The sequence below is a fragment of the Corythoichthys intestinalis genome, chromosome 7 (genome assembly GCF_030265065.1).
Source record: "Corythoichthys intestinalis isolate RoL2023-P3 chromosome 7, ASM3026506v1, whole genome shotgun sequence".
NCBI lineage: Eukaryota > Metazoa > Chordata > Actinopteri > Syngnathiformes > Syngnathidae > Corythoichthys > Corythoichthys intestinalis.
This window is the reverse complement of record NC_080401.1, coordinates 13,931,011-13,946,209: the sequence shown is the minus strand read 5'-3', so window position 1 is coordinate 13,946,209 and position 15,199 is coordinate 13,931,011. Positions and strand designations below refer to the sequence as shown.

Genomic DNA, 15,199 nt, shown 5'->3' with positions numbered 1-15,199 from the left:
TGGGGCGATTTTATGTGAATGTTTTTGATGATATGCGGATACATGCTAATCGTTTGTGAAGACTTATTGCTGTATCAGCAGCGCTAGATATAAACGCAAATTTGAATTGCTGTTGTTGAAGATGAAACTGATTTAATTTCATTTTTATTTTAGTTTGATTCTGCAAGTGTTGATGTCTTGAGCAGCTGAATAAAGTCAGCACACCACACGGACGATGACGCATAATATGTGTTTTTGGATAGTTATTTTAAGATTTGGGGGTGGGGTCAAGGGGTACTCTTGAAGGGATCATTCCGACCTGCGCGGAAATTCCGGTTACGTCGCCAGCGTAGGAACCGGACTCATTTGTCACCCAGGAACTACCTAAAGTCTATCAGCAAGTAAGTCTGCCAACCAGTTAGCCAGCCAGTCTGTCAAGTCAGTCAGATGAAGTAGGTAGGCAGCCAGGTTTAGTTTAGTAGTTTAGGTTAGTTAATTAGTGCGAAACTGTCACTCAATAATAACAATATGCAAGGTGGCAATCATCTTGTCTAAACAAACACAAATAGGCACCCCATTGAAGGTAACAGAATTATCCCTTAGGTTTATGAGCACTTCATCTTAACAAAAGACGTCACGTCAAGCACATTAATAGGCCAATGAACAATGTGCATGTCGATTCAATTTTCAAATGTAAACCTATGCATATTGCCAAAATGTAATAAAAAATAGAGCATTATAACGTGTTTCTTATGTTCCACAAAATATTACAAGGGTAAATATACAAGCGTGGTTTGAGATACAAGTGTGGCACAAAACAAACTCAAAGCAGCACTGGACAGTAAGTATTGTAATTTTTGCTTAGGGTACCTATTAGAGATGTCCCGATCCGATATTTGGATCGGATCGGACGCCGATATGGGCAAAAAAATGTGCATCGGTATCGGATCGGCCAACACGGAAAAATTCCGATCCAGACTTCCAATCCAGTTTTTTTTTAAAGTCCGGTCCGGGTTTTCCAGCGCACCGAGTTACATAATCCATTCCAGTTTTTGCTTTGGTTTCCCTAAAATCCGGTCCGCATTTTACGGCACACCTTCAACACACTACATTACTGTCTCCCAATTTACCGAGAGACTATCGGTAAAAATGTCAGCTGTGTGGGATCATTTCACCTTAAAGGACGACAAAGACGAAGAGGCAGAGTGCAACATATGCCACAATAAAGTCAAGTGTGGTGGTTAAGCTGTAAGAAGAATACAATCAATCTAATCAAGCATTTAGCGAAATACCACCACAAACAATATGAGGAGTATGTTAAGAAAACCGAAGATAAAAAGAAAGGTCCTACGCAACTAACACTGGCAGAAACTTTTGCTATGCGTGACAAACTGGCACTCGACAGTCCCAAAGCCCAGGGAATAAAAAGAGTCATTGCCGAAGAATTCTGGATAACGAGCCATTATCTCTCATGAGTAAAGACGCACCATCCAACACTTAGAACCACGGTACAATATGCCCAGCCGTCATTACATCCTTGAGCGATGCCTTGAGCCGTGGAAGCTTCGAGAACAATTCACACACATCCAAATTCCGATTATTGAAATATGTCAAGTAAAGGGGAACTAATACACAGCGCGGTCTTCGGGACGCAATGAGAAACGGATCGTGCGTCCAGAGTGTATGATGAGAGCATGCTTGTCATAGACCCGGGCAGTGTTGTTAATCTTACTGAAAAAAAGTAATTAATTATAGTTACAAATTACTTCTCCCAAAAAGTAATTGCGTTAGTAACTCAATTACCTGAATGTAAGAGTAATTAGTTACTTGGCAAAGTAATTGGTGATAATTACTTTTTTTTTTTTTTCCCTCAAAAAAAAAAAAAAAAAAAAAAAAAAAAAAAACCCAATTTACCCTTTACCCTGAATCAACTGTTAAAAGTTGTTAAAATTGCTCCCATTATTGCATTAGTTCCCTTCTCTCTACTTTTGACATATGAAAGTTTTAAAACTGTTTCATCATTTAAAGATAGATTCAAGTCAAGATTTTGCCGATTTAGAAGTATTTTAGATAAAAAGTTACTTAGGTTCGCTAGGAAGGTTCTCTACAACAGAGCCGTCCTAAAAAGTCTACTGCTTTAAGATGGCGGCTGTTTGCTAACGCATCTAGTGCCGTGTCTGTCATTTGCATCTAGTTATATCTATATACAGTATATGTGATATCTACCATTTGCATCTAGTTATATCTATATACAGTATATGTGATATCTACCTTGTCTACCATATCTACCATAACATGCGGGCGTAGTTTGTAGGCTATCAGCTACAACATGTATTATTGGAGCTACCTAGCATCACGTTTGCTCGGCGTCACAACTTTTTTGCCTCCTCCCCACTCCTGCTCTGCTCTGTCGTCTCGGTGAGTCCTCTCCCTCAGACTTTTCGACCAATATAATAACGCATAGTAACGCATGCCTTTCCGTCCTCAGTAACGGTAACGGCGTTGCCAAGATGAGAAAAGTAATTAATTAGATTACCCACTACTGAAAAAAATAACGCCGTTAGTAACGCTGTTATATTGTAACGCCGTTATTAACAACACTGGACCCGGGTAATGCCAATGCTCGACTCACGGCTTTAGCTCAACTCATGCCGCTGGATAAAAAACACAAGAATACCTGACTGCTGCTGACAGCCGCTACAAACTACGTCAACATTGTTTAATGTAGATAATAGATATCATATGTATATAGAACTAGATGCAAAATGACAGACTCGACGGCGGTAGCAACATTAAAGTATGGACAACTAGATGCATTAGTAAACAGCCACCATCTTAAAGCAGGAGACTTCCCTAGGCTGTTGTGAACCTTCCAAGCGAACCTAATTAACTTTTTATCTAAAATACTCCTAAATCGGCAAAATCTTGACTTGAATCTATCTTCAAAACAGTTTTAAAACTTTCACATGGGTTAGGTATGGTTAAGGGAAATTATGGAATAACGGGAGCAATTTTAACAACTTTAACAGTTGATTCGCAAAATTAAATGAATTGAATGTAGTTTAAAGCTGCTGATACAAAATGGAAACGAGTATTTTATTTACTTTTTAAAAATGTTAACTTGACACTGAAATAGTCATTTATTTAAACCTGAGAGGCTTTTTATACAATTATTGTAACTAATGCACGAAACATTAAAAGCATCTAATAGCTTGGGGGTTTTGTGGGATTTTCCACTGAGGTTGTTTGTGTGTTTTGCTTTTTTAAGACAGTTTACAATATTATTTGCACGTTACACTGACTGACTATGCCATTTCTGTTTGTTATTTATAATGTTTTGTGTTCGTCACTGAATAAACAGGTCAGTTTCTTGTTACCAACCGTTGTGTGTTATTCAAACTCACCTAATTCAGCTGGCTAGTTGTTATCAAGAGTACTAAAACCCTTTTCAACATGAGTCTGACAACTAAGTAAGGAGGCTAAATAACTTTAAACTTTAACACATGCTCAGATAGGCCGGTATCGGTATCGGCCAATATCGGTATCGGATCGGAAGTGCAAAACGATATCGTTATCGGATTGGAAGTGCAAAAACCTGGATCGGGACATCCCTAGTACCTATGAAGAATAGGCTTCTCAGTTCTAATATTTTGGTTTGATAAATGAGAGCGTCAAACATTACACACAAGTTCTCAGTGTAGTGCAATTGGCAACACATGCACAAACAACCAAGATAATGGAACAATATTTTTCATAAGTACACAAGAGTAGAAATCCATGGACAAATTACAGTGACATAAAGAGTGTGGTCACAGACCCAAAAGCCAAAGAAGATGGTAAACGCTTTTGAATACATAAAGTACGTACATCACAGCGATTCCAAGAAACCATGATGCAAATATAGTCCCTACTAACTGTAAGCAGTACGTGTTTAATGCTTATTCCTGTTGCGCCGTACCAGCTCAGGTCAGCTCAGCTCCACTCGACTCTGGTCTGAGGTTTTGGGGAAGTTGGTTTTCCACATCAAAATGGTTCCGCTGGAAACGATGAAAATTGAACGCCTCGCACTGAATGAATGATGCAAACAACAATAGAGGCCAAAGATAGTCTCCTGAATTTTAAGTAGAGTATGGTAAAGTAATGTCACTGTGTGTCTTTATTTTGGTGAACAGTCTATCCTTAAAATCTTCTCAGAGACAAATTGAAGACTATTTGGAAGCATTCTTTCTCTTCACTGGTTTCACTTTGAAGCCCTGCAGTCAATACAGGAAACTCCATTGTCAAGTACAAACACTGTCGTGAGACTGCATGGCACGCAAACAAGCAGGCTCACTATTGATCCACATGGCTCACAATATGATGGATTGAACAATGCTAATACAGTAATCCCCTGACTATTCATGGTTAGTGAATCCACTTACTCAGGGTTTTCCTTAGGTGGAATTCACTCAACCACTACGCTGAGGCTGTAAAGTTAGTTGCTTGCGACCTTGGAGAAGATTTTTTTTTCTTTTTAGATCAAAATGCAACACTTTTTTGTCTTTGCAATGAATCATGAACCATCTGGTTGGCCTTGACATACCAACAGAGTGGACAAAACATCAGGCAGATGACGTTGAAGCTCCCCTTGAAAGAAACCTTGGTCCCAAACATGCTCACAAATAACAGCCCAAAAGCCAAGGATGTGGCTCATTTTCATCAACGCCCACGCATACACACACATGCGTACACATAAATAGGCTGTGAGCCAGGAGGTTGTTTCCTAAGCAGTCATGCACCTGTACGAGAACGTTGCTGAGCCGAAGGCAACTGCCGGCGCATGGCTGGATGTTTCTTTTGCAGAAACAGGTCACATTTTGCTAACTAAGACACATGACTTGTGCTAAATTTATGGTCTGTATTTGGGATGTCCCGATCCTATCACGTGATTGGAAATCGGGCCGATCGCGCCATTTTTCAGAGGATCAGAATCGGTAGAAAAGGACTGGGTTTTCAATAAAAAATATATATAAACAGTGATCCCTCGCTACTTCGCACTTTAAACTTCGCGCCCTCAGTCCATCGCGGATTTTTCTGTCCTTAGCCAATAGTCTGACTCTCCATCCCTCCCTCTCCCTGCTCTTTGTTCGTCAGAGAGCAAACTGGAGTTGCTTATTAAAGTAAACGATGATTGACAGACGGTTAAACTTTGATCTCGCCAGAGACTCGACCTTCAAAGCACCGCGTCCGTCAATCAACGTTTGACTTGTTAAACAGTTGCAGTGGCAACTCATTGCGTGTATGTTTGCAGCTGGAGCAGATTTGAGAGGACTTACTCTATGAAGCATTGAATAAAGACAAGCATTATTTAAAACTTTTTTTTAAAAATGGAATTGGCATCTACTTTTCTTGTTTAAAAATAATTCTGTGGGAAAGTAACATGTTTAAACTTATCATAATTATTACTTTTAAAGTGCTTAAAAACAGCTTCAAAGTTTTTTTTAATTATACTTCGGAGAATAAGGTCAAAAACATGTCTAATATGTATCTCTTTCCAATGATAAATCTGAACATTGAACACCAAAAAAACTGCCAAAAACGAGGGATCACTGTATGTTTTTCTGCTCCATGCTCGTACAGCCTATCACCCTGCCTCCTGCAGCTTTTGCTGGTCACCAGTGCAGGTGGAGTTTGGTACTAAACGATAATTGACAAGTTTGTTGCTTTGTTCTAGCGAGAGAAGGCTCAGTAGCTCTACAATCAAAGGCACAAATGTGTTAATCATCGTTTAGTCAATCTTTGTTGTAGAGGCTGTTCTCAGCAGCGTGAGCGTCAAAGCGTGAGTGAATTTAAGTGGACTCACTCAATGAAGCCTATAATAAAGACAACCATTTTTCTATGTTAATCTTGTTTTAAAATACCGTTTTTTCCGGACTGTACGTCACACCTGAGTATAAGTCACGCCAGCCAAAAGATGCAAAATGAAAAGAAAAAAAACCATACAGTAAGTCGCGCCGGAGTATAAGTCACGTTTTTTGGGGGAAATTTATTTGATAGAATCCAGCACCAAGAACAGACGTTTAAAATTTAAAAAATTAAAACAGAAAGGCAATTTAAAATACAATAGAGAACAACAGGCTGAATAGGTGTACGGTATGCTAACATTACATGACGCTAGAAGTTAGATTGGGCCAAAAAAATCCAGCCCGACCCGACCGGCACGCTGGTATTAAAGCCCGACGCGTCCCGAGCCCGATCAATTAACTTGATTTGCCCTGCGACTGGCTGGCAACCTATTCAGGGTGTACCCCACCTTCTGCCTGGAGTTAGCTATGATAGGTTCTAGCACCCCTGCGATCCTCGTGAGGATAAGAGGTTCAAAAGATGAATGAATGTTATGGAGAGTTATTAAAAGTATGGTGTTAAAGGTGATACTATGGAAAATGTGGGTGCGCCTACATTTTGTGCTGATGCCGATTGACAGTGGATTAACCCTTTCGGACATCATCGTAGATGACGCACAATTTAAACAAGCTTAACCTAGCGAACGCAACAACAACTATGATCGGGGATTTCCACGAGTTAACTTTCGGCTAACGTCGCTAGCTTATACTGTTCAATTCCACAACAGTAGGCAGCTATGCTTTGACAAAGTCATCAGTCATCTATCCAAAAATCACACTTACTTTTTGGCAAATCCTTGATCATAAGCAGACCGGTTAAGGAAGCAGGCATCTTCGAAGTGTTTGCAGCAGAGAACACTACTCGATGATGGCGTGAAATTCATTCGCTTCGTGCGAACGAAAGATGTCCATTTACGTGCCCTGCTATCCTTTGGCCACTCATACAACTTTTCGTTTGAGCGAGAACAAAACATCGCCACACACCGCTGTGGCATCATACCGAGAAGCAATGCAACAAACAATACTGTTCTATGGTGGACTTCCCTCGCATGTCTAGGTGTGACGTAATTTCCGAAGATTGCCGAAGAAAAGCATTTTCGTTGTCAAGGGCGTTGCTATGGGTTAAACAAAGAATCTGGAAGGGTTGCGTAAAAAAAAAAAAAAAAAAAGAAAATATGCTTATAATTGTTTAGCCATTGATATTATTCAAAAACATGGTTGGCCACCCTTATTTCAAAGTTCCCCTTTAAGAAAAAAGTGGCACGGTGGCAGTGCGGTCTCCTTCATGTTCCAAGAACAAGCTCCAAGCACAGTGAGGCAGCAGTTATTATGCACCTCACCTCTGGTCTAAAGTATGCTCAAACTGTTAGCTCCTTTAAATCAGGGCCAAAAACGCTTTTATTTAGCACAGCATATCAATAACTGCCTACATATTTCAAGCTATTTGCTTTCTATTCCTCTTGTGCTTTATCTCCATTGCTGATTTCAATTATTATTAGTATTTTTTTTTATTCTATTTGTGATTAAATGCGATTTTATGTATAATTTTATTTCCTGTTTCTATTGTCTTTGTTTTTACGTTCTATTGATTTAATGGGATTTTTATGATCTTCATGTGATGTAAAGCACTTTGAATTGCCTTGTGTTGAAATGTGCTATATAAATAAATTTGCCTTGACTTGCCTTAGCACGTCCGCCTCACAGTTCTGAGATCAACGTCTCAATCCCGGGCTCCGGCCGTCCTGTGCCTGCGCGGGTATTCTCCGGGTATTCCGGTTTTCCCAGCATCCTAAAAACATGCATGGTAAGCTGATCGGACACTTTAAATTGTCCCTAGGCAGTGTTTTCAACCAGTGTGCCGCGAGAGATTGTCAGGTGGCAGATGAGTGAGGTATTGCTCGTTTCGTGTTCAAGAACTGCTCAGATTTCTAGCCATCAGCCACCTTGCTGTCCGCAACAATGTGGACCCCAGCATGTCTCCTGTACATCATTTGATTAGACTCATCAAGTGTCGATATACACAAAAGTGTCCATTTTATCCATATGTGACAACCGTCAATCCTCCTCTGTGTTTTATTCCTACCCATTGTCGAGGACAGCAATATGGCTGATGGCTAGAAATACGAGCAGTTCTTGAACGCGACACGAGCAGCTATCCACAGCACCATGGTGCCCAACAAGCTTAAACGCCGTTTCCAAACGAAACACCTGTCGCTTCAAAACAAGTCGATGGACTGTTTTGGTCGCTTACGTGAAAACACAGAGAAACAAACTTTTTTGAGAAAAATTACAAAGGTCACTAAGAAAGCCTTCAAAGCCAGTTACCTTGTTTATGAACTTGTTGCTAAATCCAAAAAGTCCCACATTGTGGCAGAGACATTAATACTACCAGCCTGCAAAGCCATTGTCAGCGAGATGATCGGCCCTGATGTGGTTAAAGACATTGCTAAAGTTTTTCAAGCCTAACTGCGATGAAAAAATAAAAACAGAGACTAAGAGCTGTTGAAGAAGATTCCTGCCAGGATATCAGCTTTGTGTTCATCTAAACAGGCTCAATTCACACTAAGTATAAATACTGAGAAATTATTTTTATGATTAAATATACTGCACAGAAATTAATTTTGGAACATTTTTGGTTTGTGTAGTGCCATGAGTTTTTTCCAATGAAAAAACTTGCCGTGACTCAGAAAAGGTTGAAAAACACTGACCCTAGGTATGAGTGTGTGTGCAAATGGTTGTCACTCTCCTTGTGCCCTGCGATTGACTGGCAACCAATTCAGGGTGTACCCTGCCTATTGCTAAAGTTAGCTGGGAGTGGCTCCAGCACCCCAGTGAGGATAAGCGGATCGGAAAATAAATGAATGAATGTTTTTTAGGATACAAAATCTGATAATAGTACCGTATTGGCCCGAATATAAGACTGTGTTTTTTGCATTGAAATAACGCTGAAAAAGAGGGGGTCGTCTTATATTCGCGGTCTAGACATTATACCCATTCACGACGCTAGATGGCGCCAGATATCATTGAAGTGATGTTCTGTCATGACAGATATCAGCTACTCTCCCCATTCACGATGCTAGATGGCGCCAGATATCATTGAAGCGATGTTCTGTCATGACAGATCTCAGCTACTCTTTTTAGTTTAACCAGTTTACATTATTTTATTGCAATGCTTTTCCTTATTCAGATTTGTTTCAAGACTACAGCTACGGTTGGACTTCACTTTGATGGTTAATGCAGTTATTGCAATTTTGTTGTTTTATCACAATAGGTTGGTTTATTTACATTTAAAAAAACAGAAGCCATTTATTTACGAATGTGATTGCACTTTAGTTGACATATTTAAATGTTCAGATATTAAGATTTGAATGAGGCAAAATAACGTGCTTTTTCTCTCAAATATATTGTTATAATAATTTGTTTCGGATGTACTGTAATTATTTTCTGTATAAAAATTAATTTGGTGTTCAAAAAGTCTTTTTTCAAACTTGAGTCTTGAAAAAGAGGGGGTCGTCTTATATTCGGGCCAGTACGGTATTATCCACTTTTGCCTGGCTTTGGTTTAGATACTTGGTACAACTTTGTATTACCTTTCCCACTTTTTTATGACAACATGAAAGCTTTGTAACTTGCCTTTTACACTTTTATGTGGCCACACATTTGTTTTTCATGGTAATTTTAATTATTTTAGCAACAGAACTGTACTAAAAATTTTAATGTTTTATTCCAGCCATAAATGCCTAACGTGGTATTAACCTAATCCAGAAAACTCTCCCAAATTTTATATTCATTCATCTTCTGTTGTTTCTTTTGCTGGCTTTGTTTAGGTGCTGATTTTTTTTGCTTTTTAGATTTTTTTTGATTTGGAAACTTATTTTTTATTATTTTAAAATTAATTTGAGTGTTCCTTGCATTTTTTTTTTTATGTCAGGGTTTGTGTATTTTCCATTAGGTTTTTATATTTAACATACAACTGGTGCTGTTTTCCTCAACAATGTATTGACTTTAAGCCCAAGTAGATGCAAACATGAGCTTGTTTTCCCAGCATGACTCCCTAAAGCCTGGTCAAGGACTTCCTCCACCCTCCCGCTAGGAGATTCCCAATCACTACAAAGGGAAGGAGCAAAGAAGTACAAAATTAAACCTCTCAGCAGTACTATGTGGACTCCATGTATCAAACATGGCGGCTCTGCCCTCTCTAGGGACTCTTTGAGTGGCACTGTAGTGGCTGACAAATAGGTTCAGCGCATTAACCCTCATGTTGACACCGGGCTGAGAAACCCATTGGGGATGAAGATGGGGGCAGGACTGACTTATGGCTTAGGTCTTAGGGGTGCAGAAAACATATGCGTACAAGCAGGCTTGACTTTTTTTTTTTTTAAAAAGTTAGATTAAGGACATTCTCCCACAATGTGCTGTTGTCATGGCAACCGTTGTAAAGAAGACGCTGCCACAACATCTGCATCGTGTCCTCATTAGGGTGTAACGGTTGAGGAAGAGCTAAAGACATAATACAACCACGTACATTCAGAGACAGTAGCACCCTGTGTCTAGCACACAGAAGCGGGCCATTGTCGAGTGAAAGCTAACTGTGAAATGAAAACAAAAACAGCACCTGTGGAGATGAGAGCTGGAAGAAGACCCCCCTGTATTGACCCACAAGACTGCTACTTTTACCCTAAAATGCAGATTAAGCCTGTCAAATAAAATGAAGGTTTAGCGCTCTGCTCAAAGGCACCTCAGGAGAACTTAGATCCCATAGATTAGACACAATAACAAGGCAACTGGTTGCTCATGGGTACCTTGGAAACTGACCTCTGCCCACCAATTTACATAGTATGCAAACCTAAAACATGTTACGCCTTGGTCTTTAAACCTGCAGTGATAATATGAAAAGCCCGTCTGGTAAACTACATCTGAAGAGCATTCATTTGCCACCGGGCACCTCAGGAGTGCTTGGGAGGCAAACCCATGAGCTAGCAGTGCCAAATCCCATCTGGTCCTATAAACATCTATATGCTTCCTCCAGCTCAGATCATGGAACAGTGCGACATCTCCTGTAACACATATGCAGATGACACAGAACTCTACATGACATGTCCCCACATGATTATAGTCCCCAGTCTCCCTAAGTAAATGCATTCATCAAATCAATGAATGGATGTGCCAGAATTTTCACCAGCTAAATGTGGGGAAGACAGATGTGATCATTTTCGGGCAATAAAGGAAAGGTCTAAGATCAGCACGCACCTTGGCACAATGTCACTTACAGCTACAAACCAATTCTTAGAGTAATCTAAAGTTCCTCAATAAATCTGCCTATTCTCGCAGTCAGACATCCAGGCATTAATGACGTGACCAGCCACAACAAAACGTCGTCATATTGAAATAGGGGCAAAAGACGAGTCACAAGCAGTTGCTCTGTCGTGCATTGTAATATAAACGCGTTGAACTTTCGTCTTATTTGCGTTCTTTTTTCCGTCGGAAAGTTGCTGTGTTGCGGGTTCTCACAAAAGGAAGAGTTCCGAGCCGCATTTGAAGTTCTTAATTGTTCCTCGTGAGAAGAAAAGGAGAAACAAATGGCTGAAAGCAATTAATCGAGGAACAGTAAAAGAAGACTGTTCCGTGGACTATTCTCGCCTGTGGGAACCTAAATCCAAGCACATTTCCGTTTGCAGTCGACATTTTATTACTGGTGAGTAAACTTGAATCGATTTTTTTTTTTTTTTTTTGCCCCAATTAGCTGCTAGGATGCAATAGACTAGGCAGTGGTTATTATTACCCTAACCGGCAACTTGCAAAGCGTTGTTTTTCTTTTGCTGTGAACTGCTCTGATTAGTCAATCGGTATATTATTGGCCTGGTGGAATTGGATATTTTGCCGTGATGTGTTCACGGCTAAATAACGCTGGGAGGCGAATTACGGCATAAATAATCACTTCGTATATACTACCAGTTTTCTTAGTTCCACACAGTACATATTCCACATAATTGATAAAGGTCAACTTACTGGGTGACTTTATGAAGTAGTTGTAGATGTTTCCGAACTCCACTGCAGGCCATTCCTTCGGATTGTTCATCCAGCTATCATCTGCGACTTTGTATGGGCAGATTTGCAAGCCAATACAAGGTAATTTTAAATTGTATCGCCTCCTCGCGTCTGTCGGCAGTGACTCGTGATAATAGTAAGCCATGTTTAAGACGTTTTTATGAAAAAAGACGCAAAACATACCTGAAATATATTAATTTGCTAAGCAAGGTGACATCATCGTGACATCGCGCCGACTTCCTCCATTACCACCTAAAACATATACCAGAATTAAGGGGCTTCTGTCTAAACAAGACATGGAAAAATGTATCCATGCATTCATTTTTAGTAGATTGGACTATTGCAATGGTGTATTTACAGGTCTTAATAAAAAATCAGTCAGAAAGCGGCAGCTAGTAGAGAATGCTGCTGCCAGAGTCCTAACAAACGCAAGGAACCTGGACCATATTATGCAGGTTATAAAATTGTTACACTGGCTTCCAGTGAGTCAAAGGATAGACTACAAAATACTACTGCTTTTCATCAAAACACTTAATAGCCTTGGACCAAAATACATGCTTGATTTGTTTGACCCCTATGATGCATCTAAACCCCTAAGGTTGTCTGGAACCGGTCTGCTGTATGTTCCAAGAACAAGCAAGCAAGCAAGCAAGCAGGGTGAGGCAGCATTTAGTTACTATGCTCCTCACCTCTGGAACAAGTTACCTGAAAGTATGACGTGTGCTCAAACTGTTAGCTCCTTTAAATCAGGGCTAAAAAAGTTTGCCACAACTGTTGCACAATATTCATAACTGTCTATATATTTCAAATTTCAAGTTATTTGCTTTTTATTCATTTTTGTTTTGTTTTTTGAATTTCCATTTCCAATTTCAATTAAAAAAAAAAATTCTTTTGATGATTTAGTGTGATTTTTATGTATAATTTTATTTCCTGTTTCAATTGTGTTTTAAACTTTTTGATTTAATGTGATTTTTACCACTCATTTTATCTGTTTGTGGATCTTGAGGGAACTCTCCCAAGGGATAAATAAGGTTTATTAAATTGAATTCATGTGATGTAAAGTAGGGGTGTGACAAAATATTGAAATGGTGATACATTGTAATACTTTGCATCCCAAAAGGGTATCGATATGCTCATGCTAAGACTTGAGATATCGTTTTAAAAAGGTGTCAGTGGAACCAACAAGTTGCTACCAAAATCTTCCACCATAATTGTGTCTCAGTTAACTTTATGGTTGCTATTGATGGTGCTCAACGCCCAATCCATTAAGACTGGAAAAGGCGAATGAATGTTTATTTTAAACCACAGCATTCACAGTCACACTTTCCATTTTTTTGGGTATATTACATGTCACTTTCTCTTCATTTTACGACATTTACAGTCACGGTCTATTCAATGGGGAGATTCACACTTATCTCCATGTTCTGAAACCCAAAATCAACAGGAAGTGGCTGTAAAATGCCCCCAAATCAACAGATTGTGACTTGAAATGGCCCAAAATGACTTCATAGCCTGGCTGCCACTGATGGCCATAGGAGTGGAAGGGGTTTATCGCTGCTCCCTCCCAGTTCAAATGGATTGGACGTCTACTAGTGATACATTTACAGCAAAAGGATGAAGATAGCTTGTTTTTCTGTTTATTAGTTGTTTTATAGAATATCATAGAATGACTTCCTGACCAATGCATCGATAATCGTTGTAACGCCATATCATGAGATCATCGTTATCGTGAGCTTTGTATCGCAAATCGAATCGTAAGGTACAAAGAGGTTCCCACCCCTAATGTAAAGCACTTGGAATTGCTTCGTGTTGAATTGTGCTATAGACAAGTTTCCTGAGCGAAATATGGGCGGTGCCACCTTGGAAAATGTCTGCTTCGAACTTCCGGTTTAGAAAGAACATGAATTGCGGTTGAAGTAAGCAGTGTGTTGACAAAGGTAAAACGTCAAAATCAAGCCAAAGGAACCCACGGAATCTCCAAAAATGTATTCAGCACGACGTAGATGAGATTGTATGATTGTTCTCATCACTTCGTTGATCATTCGTGGACAAAATTATAACAACCTGTCAGCATGCATTGACGTGAGGTATAGATTGATACGCCAGCCACTTGAGTGACCAAAATGAGGTGAAATTACAAATTATATTATATTTGCCGAATGCAGAAGGGCTAACACAGATGTTGTTGTTACAAGGAAATACCACAATGTATGTACAAATAAACAAAAATAGTATGCCATTCTTTTTTATTGCAGATATTGATTGCAATAAAACATTTGGACAACATGATTCAATTTCTTGTTTTATTTAAAACGATTGGTGCATGTGCAAAACTGGTCAATAAATCACAATTTATAAAATTATTAGAACAATATTAACGAAGCTGGAGCATACTAGAATGTAATATCAGACAGCAGAGCTCCCGACATTACGGAGACCCTCGGTGGCATCCAGATGGGCTTTCTCCTGCTGTCCTTGGTAATTCCAGCTCCAATAGCATATCTTAAAGTTGCTGCAGTTAAAAAGCTCGTAGTTGGATCTTGGGATTGAGCCGATGGTCGGCCGCGAGGCGAGCCACCGCCTCCAGCCCCAGCCTCTTGGCTGCCCCCGGGTAGAACGACGTAGTCTTGATATATGTCCATCAATGTACAGTAAGTGTTGCTGCGAGACAGATCAACTTATCTTCCATTGCCTAACAGCGTTTTCCACCTGTAAACAAACGAGCAAAAAACTTGGAACATTTGCGGTGACATACATAATTGTGCCATCTACAAGTACTGATTAGGAACAGGCTTGCAACAGATACAGTAGTTGCAGTAAATAATAAAGCTCATCATAATTACAATTATCATCGTGATAACAATATCAAAGGCAACAAGTCGTTTCATGCGCAAGATTTTAATTTTAGTATTTTTTGAGCAACGGACACATGAAAATGCAGGGATAGGAAGAACATACCTTTTCCATAACACAGCGGCAACATGGCTACAAAAACACCTGGTCTTTGTGGTGGCAATAGCTTGGTTCCACATTGTCTTCATGAACATGTTGTCCTCCCCTGTCGTGATGATGGCAGATGGATGCGGTATTTCCAAAATGTCTTTTTTAAGGGATTTTGATGAATAATGTTACTCCAGCTCCACTGTTGTTTTGGGTGGTGGAGAAATTCTAAAATGGAAGTTGCTTGCAGACAAAAGGAAGTAAAGCGGAAATACCTCAGAAAGGAGGAAAGAAGGCCTTGAAGGAAAAGGTGGATGAGTGTCCCCGTCCACACATTAACTTCAGGTCAT

At 39.7% G+C, this 15,199-nt stretch overlaps 1 protein-coding gene across 2 annotated transcripts in view; it reads right to left on the bottom strand.

The window, feature by feature from the left end:
* The window catches only part of use1 (unconventional SNARE in the ER 1 homolog (S. cerevisiae)), a 39,732-nt gene that overhangs the window by 10,558 nt on the left and 13,975 nt on the right, over positions 1-15,199 (bottom strand). Inside the window, exon 9 of one of the 2 annotated variants that reach the window (XR_009063744.1) lies at positions 6,645-7,650. The gene's annotated coding sequence lies outside the window, so the exon portion shown is untranslated. Of the gene's footprint in view, positions 1-6,336; positions 7,651-15,199 lie in introns of those variants that run through there. The other variant, XR_009063743.1, reaches the window with a different exon arrangement.